The sequence below is a fragment of the Acinonyx jubatus genome, chromosome D4 (assembly GCF_027475565.1).
Source record: "Acinonyx jubatus isolate Ajub_Pintada_27869175 chromosome D4, VMU_Ajub_asm_v1.0, whole genome shotgun sequence".
Taxonomy (NCBI): domain Eukaryota; kingdom Metazoa; phylum Chordata; class Mammalia; order Carnivora; family Felidae; genus Acinonyx; species Acinonyx jubatus.
Genome location: NC_069391.1, coordinates 51,171,651 through 51,187,623, shown reverse-complemented (window position 1 = coordinate 51,187,623; position 15,973 = coordinate 51,171,651). Strand labels below are relative to the sequence as shown.

At 39.2% G+C, this 15,973-nt stretch overlaps 1 protein-coding gene across 1 annotated transcript in view; it reads left to right on the top strand.

Moving 5' to 3' along the window:
- Window positions 1-15,973, top strand: part of SH3GL2 (SH3 domain containing GRB2 like 2, endophilin A1) — a 212,740-nt gene that overhangs the window by 46,672 nt on the left and 150,095 nt on the right. The gene's annotated exons all lie outside the window — the stretch shown is intronic.

Here is a 15,973-nt window from a genome sequence, read left to right as displayed (position 1 = left end):
GGTAGTCCCACCAGTAAAAATCTGCCAGATTCCAAGGCCACTGTTCTTTCTGTACACTCAAGGAACAAAACACCAACTGTCATTTTTCTCAGCACCCACCAACAAGACATCCTCCAGTTCCTCTCCCTCTTGTTCATCCTGTGGTGCTCTAAGACACCCCAAAGCATGGATATGCCCAGGGGCCACCTTCAGCTCATCTTCCTGTGACAGGCAGAGCACTTGGCTTGTTCTTCAGGAAGTCATGGCAGAACTTTCAGAAGGTGTTTGATCCCCATCCTTTGCTGGGTTCTTTGTTCCTAGCCCAGCTGTGAGCTCCTCTAAAAGCGAAGCCTGGAAGGTATGGCCTTCTCGCCTGCTGTGGCTCAGCTGGAGAAAGAAAAGGAACAGAAATGAAGTGTTAGCAAGCAGACTCCATCTGTTATCTGGCTTTTAAAATTAGAAATAATAATTAAAGTCATCATAATTACAAGGTGATTTTAATGTAGTCACATTGGCATGAAAAATGTAAACTGTGAATCTCAGGAATCTTAATTCTGGGAGTGTAATTTGTATGTAATGCTATGAATATCATCAATTAAAATAATAAGTTGCTGTGGCTGTGTGTTGATGGCATTCTGAGAAGGTGAAGGTATTTATTTTCCTACCGTGCCCCTTCATCCTTCTGTGATAACTGTCTAAACAGAGAATAAAACCCAGATAAGTCTCCTGAGATAGAGGTTTCAGGTGGCCTTAGCAGAGAAGACACCTAGTGTCCAGAGTGGCCATGGGGCTCTTTGTCTGTGAAACGTGGGGATTGTTTCTTTCCACTGCTCTAGTGACTCAGTGATAGGATGGTGGACTGGAAAGGGTTGGTGTTAGCCTCTCCTCTGCTGTGTTTCAACCTCTTCTTACATTTGAGTCGCAGGACTGATGCCTGTCTGAGGAAGAATTTTTGCAGTACACAGCACAAGTCATTGAGTGTCAGAGACCATGGGAAGGTTACTTAAGCTCCCCTGAGCCTCAGTTTTCTCTTTTGAACATGATGGTATCATTCAGGATCATGGGTTGTTGAAGTCTAAATGAGCCAAAATACATAAGCACTCGGCATTGTTACTGGCACATGGGCATTCAGGAAATAAGGGACTCTTCCCTCTGCTCTCTTAACTCTCTATGTGCCCCCAACCCAAATAGAACTTTCTGGTGGGCTGGAAGTAGAGTAGGAACATTAATCTATTTCTCATACACAGTGCCAAACTTAAAAGTACATCTCTAGTTCTGGAGATGGCCAGATAACTTTATTTTGGAGTGCCTGTGTGTATGTTAATCTGTGTGTGTATGTGTCAGTCTGGTTCCGACCTAATGATGTGAAAGGTGCCTTGGTGACTTCAAGCCTTTTGACTCTGAGTGGAAGATCTCAAGGTGAGAAAAATAGAATAACATATATTGAAGCTAGAAGCCTTAGCAGCTTGTTTGCAAGTTGTTTTTTTTGTTTTTTGTTTTTGTTTTTTTTGAATGGGTAGCTTTAATTTTCAGCAAAAAGTTCTGGGTAGGTTTTATGTAGCTAAAGAGAGAATTGCATATTGAGCACTAACTATTAACGGATGAAATCTTGCCAGCTACCCTTTTATAGATCTTCTGTGTGAAACAAGGCTTCGTATAGGTTGCCAGCAAGAATTGATCTCAGATCCAATTCCATCAGAGAAGCTTTAATATTTTTAGAAGTAACGCTCAGCCTAGCACAGCATACGGTGATATGTAATACCAGCTGTTTATAAAAATCCATGTTTTAATTAATTTCTAGAAAATTCAGTTGCCTCCTTTTCCCCCATGCCTTTTGCGTAAACTGTACGAAACTGAATCAAAGTTCAGGATGTGGCCTTTGCATAAGACTTGGTAATGAATTGTGATGTTGACTTGAGAATATGAGGATCACATGAGATGGCTGGGAGCTAGGGGACCTGGGTTCTCACCCTAGTTCTGCCTTTCATGAAGTTTGTGATATGGACCCAATCTCAAGGCCATTCTGTGCAGTTATGAAATAGGGGGGCTATATGATCTCTAAATCCCATCATTTTTCAACTTCCATAAATTTATTATTTTAATTGCATGACAGAAATGAAATACAGTGTTTTGTAATCCTCTCTAAATTGTGATATTATATCCCTTTAGAACCATGTAGCTTGGGTAATGCTGAAGAATAGTTTGGGGAAAATGACATTTGAAGAACCAAGATGCTGATTTTTGGCACTCTGGCACATCATGTTAAGTGAGTTGCCTTGATAAATATTCAAAGAGCATTTTTAGGTTGCCTTAAACCTATTTCTTTCCCATTTATTAAAGTTTCGCTTTTCATGATTGTCCACTGCAAGGCCACCTTCTGCATGTATCTGTAACCAGGTTTTTCAGTTCAGCAAAGTCCTATAGTCCTGTTCATTGACACTGATTTGGACTTTGAGATGTTCCCTTGAATATTTCTTTGTATATATTCTGACTTCTCTTCAACCAGTGTCTAAAGTCTGGTTCACAGACTACCTGCAGTAGAATCACCTGGAGGTGCTTGATAAAAGTGGATTTCTGGTTCACATCTCATTCCTCTAGGAGTCAAGTCCCTGGGGTAAGACATAAAAATGCTCATTTTTAGCAAGCTTCCCAAGTGACTCTCAAACTTTAATTTTTAATTTTTTTGATGTTTGTTTTTGAGAGAGAGAGAAAGAGAGACAGAGAACGAGAGGGGGAGGGGCAGAGAGAGAGGGAGACATAGAAACTGAAGCAGGCTCCAGGCTCTGAGTTATGAGCACGGAGCCCCGATGTGGGGCTTGAACTCACAAACTGCTAGATCATGACCTGAGCCGAAGTCAGATGCTCAAATGACTGAGCCCCCCGGGCGCCCCCCAAGTGACTCTCAAATTTAAATCAGCCTCAGAATCACTGCCTTTGGGAATTTGGGCTATAGTCATGTTCTCAGGATCTAGCATATAACTAGAATTCACTGAGTATTTTTGAGCAAATGAATCCGTACAAGAATGGGTGAGTATGTAGTAATTAGAAAACTATAAAATAGTTTTACCAGCCCATTTATAATGGAAGGCTGTGAAATAGTTGTTGAATGAATGGTGTGGAAGTAAGTTTTTTCATTAATAAATTTCTAACATACTACTTTTCATTCTGTAATGGTCTTCCAAAAACAATATATGTCTGTGTTAGAATATTATTGAGTGCATACTGGATGTTACTAGATGCTGCTCTGGTTGGGTAAGGTGTCTTTGGCCACTCCCTTGGTGAGAAGCTATTGCAAGAGTACATGTACTGGGTTCAGTGTTAGGAGGGCTGTCAAGCGGATTGACTGGGAGGGTCAGAATGTGATGGGTGGGTAAAACGCAGAAGGCACATGCTATGTCTCCTTGCTTTTCTTGTTGTAAAGCCTTGTGAACTAGAACTAGAGTTTAATCACTAGAACTAGAGTTTAATCATGCCAAAGATGTATGGATAAAAGAAATTACTGCTAATTAGCAGTTAATGTGGAAATCAGAAGTTTCCTTTGTGCGTGTGCGCGCCCCATGTATGTGTTTGTGTGCATACACATGTATATACACAGTATAACACTGAGAAGCTCCCTAATCTGGGAGATGGGAGATGGAGCTTGGTTTTGAGGCCTGGTTTCTGTCTGCTCTTTATGGTCAGGGTAGGGCTGGATCAGTGATTAATTATTCAGTCATGGCCCCTTTCTCCCATAATGACTGTAGAGGCTTAGGATCCTCTAATTGTTTAGGTACTTGGGGATTCAGCATGTAAATCCAGTCAGAACAATGGAAAAGAGGTATGTAGCAATTGATTTAATTTGTGACCATTGATAGCATTAAAAAGTATCCAGAGCCTACACACGCTGTGATTGCTTGATAGTCCAGTTTCAATTTGAATTATGGCATAGAGATGGTGATTCTAGAGAAGAGTGGATGAGAGGAAGAATTGAAATGATCTTTAGCCTTACTCTTGGAAACTGTTCTGTTAACAAAACAAACCTAGAAAGGTGAAATGTACAAACTTAATAGCTAATAATGTATACATAGGAGACTCTTCACTTTTGTCACACTTCTTCTAAGTAATTGTGTTTTGGCAGTACATTTTGTTTTTACAAAATAAAACAAAAAATTTAATAATTCATTTTGCAGAGAGCAAGGTAGATACCATCCATCTTTATCCCCCCAGAATTTGCAATAACCCCCTCATACAATCCGTGCTTATGATGTTCCTAACATGAATTTTTTTTCTAGTCTTCTGGGTCTCAGTTTTCTCATGTTTAAAATGAGAATTTTGAGGCACCTGAGTGGCTCAGTTAAACCTCCAACTTTGGCTTGTGTCATGATCTCGCAGTTTGAGTTTGAGCCCCACATCAGGGCTCTGTGCTCAGACAGCTCAGAGCCTGGAGCCTGCTTCAAATTCTGTGTCTCCCTCTCTCACTGCTCCTCCCCTGCTCATTCTCTCTCTCTCAAAAAATGAATAAACATTAAAAAAAATAAAATGAGAATTTTGTGCCACAAATTAATATCGGAGACTTCTTTCAGCTCTCATAGTTAGATTCTGGGTAGGATGCTGTTTTCAAAATGGATAATCGGTTTAATTTAGAGAATATTTTACTTTCAATATTTTAGATCTTTTTACCTCTGACTTTTCTCAGCATCTTTTAAAAAATTATTTTATTATTTGATTTTTAAAGTTTATTTATTTATTTTGAAAGAGAGAGAGGGAGTGTGTGCACAAGCCAGGCAAAGGGCAGAAAGAAAGAGACAGAATCCCAAGCACATTCCTGTGCCATCAGCACACAGCTGGATGTGGGGCTTGAACTCACAAACTGTGAGATCATGATCTGAGCCAAGATCATGACTTGAGCCAAGATCAAGAGTCTGATGCTTAACTGAGCCACTCAGGTGCCCCTCAATATCTTTTCTTAAAAAAATTTTTTTTGCTGCCTCCATCCCTGCCTTATTGAAAACATATTCTGAAGTTTGATTGAATTGCTGTAGGGAGGCTCTGAATATCATGTTGAATTTAGATTTTAGGTAAACTGTATTGCAAGGTTGGGCTACAGTTTGGTCAATTCCACGAAACCTTCCGATGGCAGATTTCTGTTCTGTTCCATCCCCTATGCTCTGTTGACCAGTTCCCTCTCTGGTTTCAGGGCAGTGATGGTGACAAGTAAGAGGCCCTGCTTATATGGGAGAGTGAAGTGAGCCAAGGCCCCTGGGAGCCATGGCCATAGCATATTCCTGGTTTTGCCGTGTATGGCTTGTGTGGCACTGGGGACACCATTGAATATGTGTGTCGGTCTTTGTTTATCAGTAAAATGAGAGGGTTGTAGTAGATGGGCATTAAAATAGATGACCTGATACTGATTTTGAGCACTTTTCTGAAGGTGACTATAGTGTCTTCTGAGTTGTCAATTTGTACTAGCTATGGCTTGAATGTAATACAAACTAATACTCTAATGCACTAAATATTGGTTATGTAAATGTGGAATATAATAGGTGGTTCCATACTGGGTGTGCAAGATGGTATGTGGAGATGTAGGAAAAAATACTAGAAATTAGTATTTCTATATTTTTCTGAAACTTAAGAAAATTATAAAACGTATATTTTGAACTCAGGTAGTAGGATCCATACAGTTTCTAAATAAAAATATTTGCATGCTGAAGTTTTTTACTGATTAGGATTTACATTTGGAGTTAGTAAACCAGTTGAATAGATTATATGACATTTTTTCCCAAAATAATGTATTTCACTAGGACATTCCAGTGTCTGACTGTTAAGCAATAAGATCTTCTACCTTTCCTTCTGAAAGATGATGAAGTAGAACAATTTTTTGAATGTGTTCTATTCAAAAAACCTTTACTGATGAACACTTACCTTGGGGTGTGTTGAGAGGCGAGTATGTTTTAAGGATGGTATCTTTGCCTCCATAGCATATAGTTAAAATAAAAACAACAGCTTTCATGTTCTAACACCCTCTCTTGTTCAAGGTTTTGTGTTTGCCTTGATCTGTTTGGTGAATCTTGGCCATTCCAATTGTTCCTGCTTCTTTTTCTCTTGCTGTCTTTTTCTGGGGTTTGTTATAATAAACCCACAAAACAAGACTTCTGGCAGCTTTGTAGATGGAAATATAAGGGCTTAATTTGATATCCTGAAGAAAATAAAGCCCTGCTGTACTGGATGTTCACATAAGCTGGGCTGGGTGATGCTGTTGGTAAGTCAGCACTTTGGAGACACTAGGGTTAAGAGTTTTGAATAGCACCCTAAATATAGGATCTTGGGTTATGTGGGGCCTTAAAACATCCTTTGTTCTTTTTATTTATTTATTTTGAGAGAACATGGGTGTGAGCATGAGGAGGGGAGGGGGGCAGAGAGAGAATCCCAAGCAGGCTCCATGTGGTCAGTGCAGAGCTCGATGTGGGGCATAGTCTCATAAACCACAGATCATGACCTGAGCCAAAATCAAGAGTTGGACACTTAACTGACTGAGTTACCCAGGTGCCCCAAAACATCCTTTACTCTAACCCACTTTTCACTGATCTCTGCAAACACTTTACAGTTTTCATACTTCTTCCTGAGAATGAGCTTTTTAATTTCCCAATCTATACCTGGAGGTGACTTACTTTGAAAAGCAGAGAGGTTGGCTTTGTTGATGCCTTTAGAGCTGTTCCTTATTGACATGTTCATATATGATTTGAAATTAACCTTAAAAATGTCAATATGTTGTTTTACTTTTGAAATGTATCCGATAATTCCTTTCTAGGCCTGTTAAATTATTATTATTATTATTATTATTATTATTATTATTATTTGGTGGGGGGAAGGGAAAGGCATTTTCTTTTTAGGTTGTTTTAAAAAAGATTTTTGTAGAGCTTAAAGACTTTCTTCACTCCGTACAACGTTGTTTCCTCTATATATTTATAGGAAAAAGGATCAATGAAAGGGTTAATAAAACATTAATCAGTGAATGTCATTTACTCTAAACATTGGCCTAAAATTGTCTTTGCTTTAGGAAACAGCTTTTAAATTGATCAAAACTTTACAAGCAGCATGGAAGCATTAAAAAATGGACAGGTGTTCTGTGTCATGAACAACCTACCTAACCTGTCTGGAATTCCCAACATTTTATCCCATACCAAAACTCCTTCCGTCTTTGCAAACAGTATCCTGTCTCACTTTTCAGCTTGGTATTTTGTGTAAGGAAATGTTATGATGCCCAACAGTGTGTTAGAGCCATTCCATTTTCCGTGTTGACTGTAACTCTGAAAAATGACCTCCTTCACCAGAATCATGCCACAGTACAACTTCTAGTAGTTTAACTGTTCTTATAATGTTAAAGGAAATGCAGCCTTATCTTTTGGTCCAGGAAGATTATTTTTCCCATTAGTGCAAGATGACTGTACAGAGTGTATAATCTTGACATCAAGTCAAATATTTACATTATACTGGAAAACAATTCAAAATAGACATTTAATTCAAGTATCGTTTCTCTTGTGTCCACTGAACTGGCACTAGTTATGTTTGGCATAGTCTCTAAAGACAGAACCAAAATTAAGGCCAGCTGTCTCTGTTGTTGAAACAATTGCGTGCACTGCATTTCCTATGTGATTGTGTGTGTGTGTGTGTGTGTGTGGATTTAAATTCATGGTATCTACTCTAGGGTGTTGGACACTAGAGCAAAAAAGAGGCCTTCAGTCACTCGTGCATGTGAATGTGTGTTATTGCTCAGTTTCTTCTATTTTGCTTATAGTAGAAAGCCTGCTCTAACTTGCTGATTGCCTGGAAGGAGAAAGAATTCAAAGATTGACAGTTAAAACCATATCACAGCTTTGACACTTTCAATAATATTTTATTAATAAATAAGCATTTATAACTGAGTAATCATTGCTAGTAAATAGAGAATGGTTGGGATATGGCCGTCACATTCAGGCCAAAACAGATCATTCTCAAATTTCCAGTCTTATATAAGATGTGCTTTGCAACTCTGGGGGCCCCCTCACAACTTCCACAGCCTCTGCTCATAGCTCCCGTTTAGCACTTACTGCACTGTTTATTATCTGTGGACATGTCTGTGTTATTCCCTCAGTTGTGAACTTCCCAAGGCTGGAATTGTGTCTTAACAAAAGAATAAATTCATGTAGAAGACTGCATTCCACACTGGCCTTCCTAAGATCAGAGAAATAGTGGAAACCATGTGCTCTATGGATACAGAAAGAGTTTGTTTACAAACTGTGCACCTTTTGACAAGTGCCTTCTCTATTTTTTTAATTAAAACATTTAAAAAATATTCATTTATTTTTGAGAGAGAGCGAGCATGGGGGAGAGGCATAGAGAGAGGGAGACACAGAATCTGATGCAGGCTCCAGGCTATCTTAGCACATAGCCTGACGTGAGGCTTGGACTCATGAACCATGAGATCATGACCTGAGCCAATGTTGGACGCTTAACTGAATGAGCCACCCAGGTACTTCTCTCTCTCTCTTTCTCTCTCTTTTTAGAGAGAGCATGAGGAGGGGAGGGACAATTTGAGATAGAGAGGGAGAGAGAATCTTCCCCAGAGCCCAACACAGGGCTTGATCTCATGACCCTGGGATCATGACCTGATCTGAAATCAAGAGTCGGACACTTAACCAACTGAGCCACCCGGGTGCTCCAACAAATGTCTTCTCTTTTGTAAGCTTCAGCTTCCTTATCAAATTGGAATAATAACCTCAAAAGTCATCGTTAATGTCTTCAGAACCACCTCGGTGGTTGTTTTGCGGGAGTTGGAGAATGTAACGAAGTGCCTTGCACACTGCTTGTGGCACCGTGCAGGAGGTGCCCAAATGGTGTTTGTTACTCATGTCATTACTCATCTTCCATTCCTCCCTGAAGCTTACCTTTTGATCTTAAAACACTGATTTCATGGGACTGACGTTTTTCAAGATGTCCTAGAGAAGCCCTTCTTATTTTCTTGATTCCAAGCACATTTTTCAAGTCAGGATAAAAAAGTCATTATGTATTGGCTGTTTACTTGTTTAGTCATCCATTGTACAAATATTTTATTGAGTGTTTCCTGCATTTTAGGGCTGCAGATATGAAAACGAACAAAATGGATCAATTCCCCGTCCTAGTGGAGCCTCTCTGTCATAGTAAAGACAGACAAGAGTCAGCAAGTAAATGAAAGCAGTTTAGTTGTAAAAATTGCCATGTAGAAAACCAAATGATGGTGAGAATGGCCCTTTGAGAAGGTGACCTGAGCTGAGAGAATGAGACAGTGCCACCATGTCTCTCTCCTTTGTGACTCTGGGAGACCTGCAGAATGAGGACCTCTGCTATGTGGGCTCAGCCTGAACCACCCCACTCTGGTCACCTGGTCCTTTGAACCAACCTCAACAGGTGGATGGGCCTCCCTTCAGCTAGGCTGCCACCCTCTCTCTTCTAGCTAGTGTGATCCTACTAACCACCCCTCCCCATCAGTCAGTCAGTTCTCCCCTCTAGACTGGGGGTGGGAGGGCATCTGGCTTCTCTCATTTCCTTGGCTCTCAAATTTCACGGACATCAGAATCTCTGGGGGTTTCTCAGAACTGCATTGCTGGGCTCCACCTCCAGAGTTTCTGATTCAGGTAGGCTTGAGAATTTTAATTTCTAGCAAGTGCTGGCTTGCAAGCTCCTCTAGAGATTCCTGGGTATAATCTGAAATCATTCCCCATATGCAGAGGATAGAGAGAGACTGAAGAAAGAGCTGGCCACTCCAGATTGTTAGGGAGTAGGTTTAACAAGCAAGAGAACTTACATGTGAGACTTGTCTCAGCAGCCACAGGATGAGTAGATCTCTACTCCACCCCCCAATTCTAAAACCTTATGTACAGGAGGTCTTAACTGGGTTCGTTCATGTATACCACTCAGATGGTCTCAACACCGCATCACTGTCTCAAGGTTGCATCGTTGGGGCAGCTTCTGGGAGCAGGAAAGGCAGGTGGAATGCACATTCTAAAGACAGGAGAGGAGGTGAAGAGCCTTAGATTGCTGGGGTCCAGCTCATGGGTCTACCAGTGGTCATGTCCCCTCGAAAAGCAAGTTCTCACGTGAGGTTGATGCTGCTGGTCTAAGGATCACATTTTGAGGGCCGCTAATAGCTTTTTGCCCTTAGACAAGTAAGTTTATGTATTGTATCCATTTGGTTTATCTATAAAATACAGACAGAACTTACCTAGTGCCTACTGTATTCTGGGCACTGTGATAAGTGAGAATATATGTTATGTTATTAATATTTATAATAATCATTTGAAATAAGTATTATCCTTTTCCCCTGTGCTACCAATGAACACACTGAGAGGTGGAGCTGGTGTTTGAACATAGGCAGTCTGGCTCCATAGTCTGTGCTTTTAACCACTAGGTGAAAACAGAGGTAGTGGTTGTGTCTCCCCACTAGGGTTTTCTCTGATGTTATATGACATAGAGTGGACTGACGTGTGTGTGTGTGTGTTTAAGGCCTCCTTTCTTATTCTTATTTTCATATGTAAAAATGAAGGCTAATTAGTCATTAAGCCCGCTGGTGTGTTAAAACACTGGCTAGAATGTGACTTTTTGGCAGGAGTGGCCACGTTCCAAGTGTAGTTATGTCACAGTGGGTCTATAAAGGTGAGTTGAATAAAGGTGTGAATTCTGAATTGTGGGAATTGAAGTGTAATCATTGCCATTTTCTCTTGTGACATTGGTGTAGATTTTGATTCTGAGCTTTCCTGCACAGACAAAAAGCATGAACTAGAAAAGAAAAAAGTGGTGAAATGGACTTTGTCAAATTTCATTACTTTTGTATCTTTCAGAGGACACCTGGGGCAGCAGGCCATAGACTTGGAGAAAATATCTGTAAAACATAAATCTGGTAAAGGGCTTATGTTCAGAACACATAAACAATTTTTTGTATGAACACGATGATAACATCAACAACATAAGAAGACGGGAACCCAATTAAAACTTGGGCAGAAGATTTGAATAGGCATGTCATAAAAGAAGATATACAGATAACCAGTAAACCTATGAAAAGGTGTACATTGTCACTAGTTGTCAGGGAAATGCATATCAAACCCACAGTGAGATAGCACTCATGCCCACTAGATGGCTGAGTAAGAAGACTAACAACAGCGAGTGTTGGTGAGGAGGTGGAGCATCTAGAAGCCTTATGTGTTGATGGTGGGAATACAAATTGGAAGACAGTATTGCAGTGTCAGGATTATAAAGTTAAACATGAATTTGCCATATAACTCAACAGTCTGAGTTCTTGGTATGTCAAAGAGAAATGAAAACATGTCCATACACACTTTCATGTGATTCATTATTCATGTGATTTCATTATGATTCGTAATAGTACCAAATTGGACACAACCTAAATGTTGCATGTCTGTATTATGCAATAGGAATGAAAAAAAAAAGGAACAAAATATTAGTATATGCAGACACATGTTGAATTTTAATGAATGTTTAAAAAATTATGCTAAGAGGCCAAACTCAAAATAATAAATACGGTCTGATTCCTTCTATATCAACTTGTAAAATTGGCAAAACTAGCAATAGAAAGCAGATCAGTGGTTGCATGTGCTAAAAGTTGGGGACGTTGTATCTACTGCAAACGAGTACCAGAAAAACATTTTAGGGTGGTGGTATGGTTATAATTTAAATGTAGTGGAGGTAATAAGGTTGCATACAATAATAACATTAGTCACACTGTACAATTAAAATTTTATTGCAATTCATTTCAATTGCAATTAACTTGGAAAATTATAACTCAAGAAAGTATGAATGTTTTAAAACATTTAAAAAAATACATAACCTCTGCCAGCTTATTTGCTTCTACCAGTGAAGCATTTTGCTGTTTCTTTTTTTTTTTTTAATTTTTTTTAACGTTTATTTTTGAGAGCAAGAGAGAGACAGGCAGACTGCAAGCAGGGGGAGGGGCAGAGAGAGAGGGAGAGATGGAATCCAAAGCAGGCTCAGGCTGTCAGCATAGAGCCAGACTTGGGGCTTGAACCCATGAACTGTGAGATCATGACGTGAGCCAAAGTTGGATGCTTAACCCACTGAGCCACCCAGCGCCCTCTGGCTGTCTTTCTTAGTTAAGTGTGGTAATAAGGGATTATTCTTCAACATGTTATATTCCTATTCTTGTACTAGTCATTGTATGAGTAGAGAACTTGGAACAAGGTTACTTTTTTCCTTTCTTGCTCTTTATTTTTAAAAAAGCATATAATCCAATTTTTGGCCTTTTACTATTTTTTTTTCAAGAGCACTATTTCCACTTACTGTGAAAAAGGACAGGTTTATAGTACACATTTTCTGTTTTGAACTACAGAGCTTGTACTTCACAATGTTAAAGAAAACTAATGACATTTGTGTTTATTTAAAAGTGCCTCTCTCAGCCGGTTTTCTCATCTGTGAAACAGGCTGAGTAGTGCCCACCTTGCAAGACTGCTATGAATGCAAACTGAGACCATCTAGCAGATGCTCTCAGCAGGACCCGTGGCTTTCCTGTTTCCTTGTAATGCACTCCTTACAGTTTCCTCAGGGCCAAGGCCTGAGAGTGTTTTGAAAGATTATTTGAAATGTTTACTTACTGTGACTGTGACTATTTTACTTAGTCATTTACTTACTGTGCCCTTGAAATGAAGACCAAATTATGCAAATATTCAGATCAGTTTTAATATATCATAGAGGCCTCGTAGAATATTTTTTTTCTTTCAGCATGTTGCCTAATGTAGCATAATAGCATTAGATTTCAGCTTTTTCACTTAAATTCTAGGGAAGAAAGTAAATATAGAAAACCTTTAGAGATTGCCCAAATTTATACATTAATTCTAGATCAAATAGTGGAACTGAATTTAGATAAGGAATTATGTAATCCTTTTGATGATAAAATGAAAATTTGTTTGGTTTTTACCTGGATGAGTTCATTTTTAAAAATGGTTATTTTAAGCTTTTGTAAAAGAGCCTTTTTAGGGGTAGATGCTGATTCTTTTATCAGTTTTCTAATATTATAGTTCCTGTGCTTGAATTGAATATTACATTTTCACCTCGTAACAGCCAGTAGTGTTTGCAAGCAAATCGTTTTCAGTTCCTCAGAGGTTAAACTCAGTCCCCGTCTCCCCACTGCTTCTTGAGGCACATGCAGCTTGTGGTAGCGGGTGGGAGGGGAAATGTGTCTGTGAGGTCCACCCAGAAACGTTTCGAATTCAGATTCCTATTTTCTAATGACCTGAAGTTAACCGGGCACAAACTGCTTTTCTAAATTGACTTGTAAAGAAATTTATTTTGAGAAAAGATGGACTATTTTCTAATCATTAAGGTACTTTTGTTTGTTTCTCCAGTGTGCAAAAACACTATGTCAGACACTGTGGGGAAAGACTCAAATGAATAATAGCCAACACTCAGCAAGTTCTCGCTGGGTGCCAGATGCTGTGCTAAGTGCTTTATGTGGGTGATTTCATTTAGTGTTTACAACAGTTCTCTGAAAGAGCTCTTGTTAGTTACACACGCACGCACACACGTGCACATACACCCACACAAACTCTTCATCACTTGAGGAACGTGCTGTTGTAGGGAGATGCAAACGGGGGAACTGGGATTCAGATTCAGACCACAGACCTGGTGTTCTCAAGTCCTACAATTAACAACGGTGGCCTCACCTTCCTTATCTATAGAATGGGGATAATGCGAGCATTAAATACGGAAAACACTTGGTATCACGTAGAAGTACTTAATGGTAGCGGCTGTTAATGGCTACCATTCAGGTGGGATTGTAAGGACTGAAACGGAAAATGTGTATGAAGCACTTAGTACTCACTGTGTCATGTATGCACTCAAAGAGGTGTCCTTTAAATTGGACCTTGAAGATTGACAGCGTTTTTATACAGGGAGATCAGCGCTTGAGGGAAAGAACATGATCAAGATTAGGGGAGTGCATGAACATAGGTATTGAAGTGGGATTGAGGACTAGGAAGTATTCAGTGTAGCTACATTAAGGTACTGAGGAAGAGTAGAAAGCTGAATAGCAATTTGGGGCCAAATCATTAAAGATGAATGCCAGGCAAAGAAGTTTGCCTTTATCCTTCTTTAGGAAGGCCAGTATGCCTATTTAACTTGCTCAGAAATACACAGTATTTATTTCTTAGCATTGGTATTTAATAGCTTAGACACTTGAGAAGGAGAATTCTTTTGGATTATCTTTTTTTTTCCTTCAGTTTATTTACTTATTTTTTTCAATTTTTGTTTAATGTTTATTTATTTTTGAGACAGAGCATGAACAGGGGAGGGTCAGAGAGAGAGGGAGACACAGAATCTGAAACAGGCTCCAGGCTCTGAGCTGTGAGCACAGAGCCCGATGCAGGGCTTGAACTCACGAACTGTGAGATCATGACCCGAGCCAAAGTCGGACGCTTAACTGACTGAGCCACCTAGGCGCCCCTATTTACTTATTTTGACAAAGAAAGAGAGAGTGTGTGAGCAGGGGAGGGGCAGAGAGGGAGAGAGAGAGAATCCCAAGCAAGCTCTGCATGGTCAGTGTAGAGCCTGATGCAGGACTTGAACTCACAAACCATGAGATCATGACCTGAGCTGAAATCAAGAGTCAGATGCTTAACCAACTGAGCCACCCAGGTGCCCCTTAAAAATTTTTTTTTTTACTGTTTATTTATTTATTTTGAGAGAGAGAGTAGGGGAAGGGCAGAGAGAGGGGGAGAGGGAGAATCCCAAGCGGTGCTCATTCCCATAACCATGAGATTATAACCTGAGCCAAAATCAAGATTCCGATGCTCAACCCACTGAGCCACCCAGGTGTCCCTTGTTGGTGTTATTTAATACATTCATTTTCCAAAATGTACTAAGATAGTGTCTTGATAGAATCAAAGCTGCTATGAAAATGAACTGTTGGCTTCTTTCAAGTAGCTTCTCAGGGTTCTAAGTTACTGTGTTGACAGATCCCAGATACTGTTTCAAGTCTGTCTTTAAGTATATCTGTTATGTTCAAAACAGTTTCCTGTGATAGTTCGGTTTCATTCAGGTTGAAATGATGGTAAGTCCTAGAAAGAGGTGACAATGTAGATTACAAATGAGAACCCAGAAGAAAAGAATTGTGAACTGGTCATCACATCAACCAATCTTCTTTCAACTGCAGTGAAATCTAGTTACAAAAAGCACTACTTTATCAAAGATTTTATTTTACTCTGAGTGTAATTGTGTTTCCTGTGTTATATGGCATGTGTGTTTAAAAATCGACCTGTCAGAGTGGGCTTTTATGCTTTTTTTCTCTTAACTCAGTTACATTCATTATAGTGTTCTATAGTATATATTTTTAAAGGCAGAATTAAAACCATATTTTGAATTTGACAACTTATTTTACCTCACAAATACTGCATTCTGATTTGGTCAAAAGGTCTCTGTTTTCAGTATGATTTAAATGAAAAAATAATTAATAGTTGTATGATAAAGCTAAATCTGTAAGTTACCAAATGTGTGATATTTGAAAAGGCACTGGGGAATGCCATAAAACTTTTCTACTTCAAATGAAAAGTAAATTAGTTTTCTGTGTGCCTATCGAAGTTACATAAGTGAGTTCGGTTCATTAGACTTAGCTCAAATGAGGCAACACAAAGTTTTCTTTTAATAAAAACATATATAAGGCATCATTTCAGGCATAAGGAAAATAATGTTTTTAGTTATTTTGAGTAAAAAATTTGTAATACTGTTTTTCTTAGTAAAGTTGGGGTACTTTTTCTGTTATGCTGGAATTCTCAGCAGATAAGCACTTCAAACTAATTTGTTATACATCTGTTGTAACAGAGAGAAATGGAGAAGAATCACAGTGAACAGTTTTGACAGGTTTGTACCAAAATGTTTTTAACCTATCCAGTGTTTGGCCCAGAAAAATAATGTAGAATGACTCATACTTTAAGTTAATCTAAAAGAAAAGCCTCATATCCACTTATTTTTATTTAGT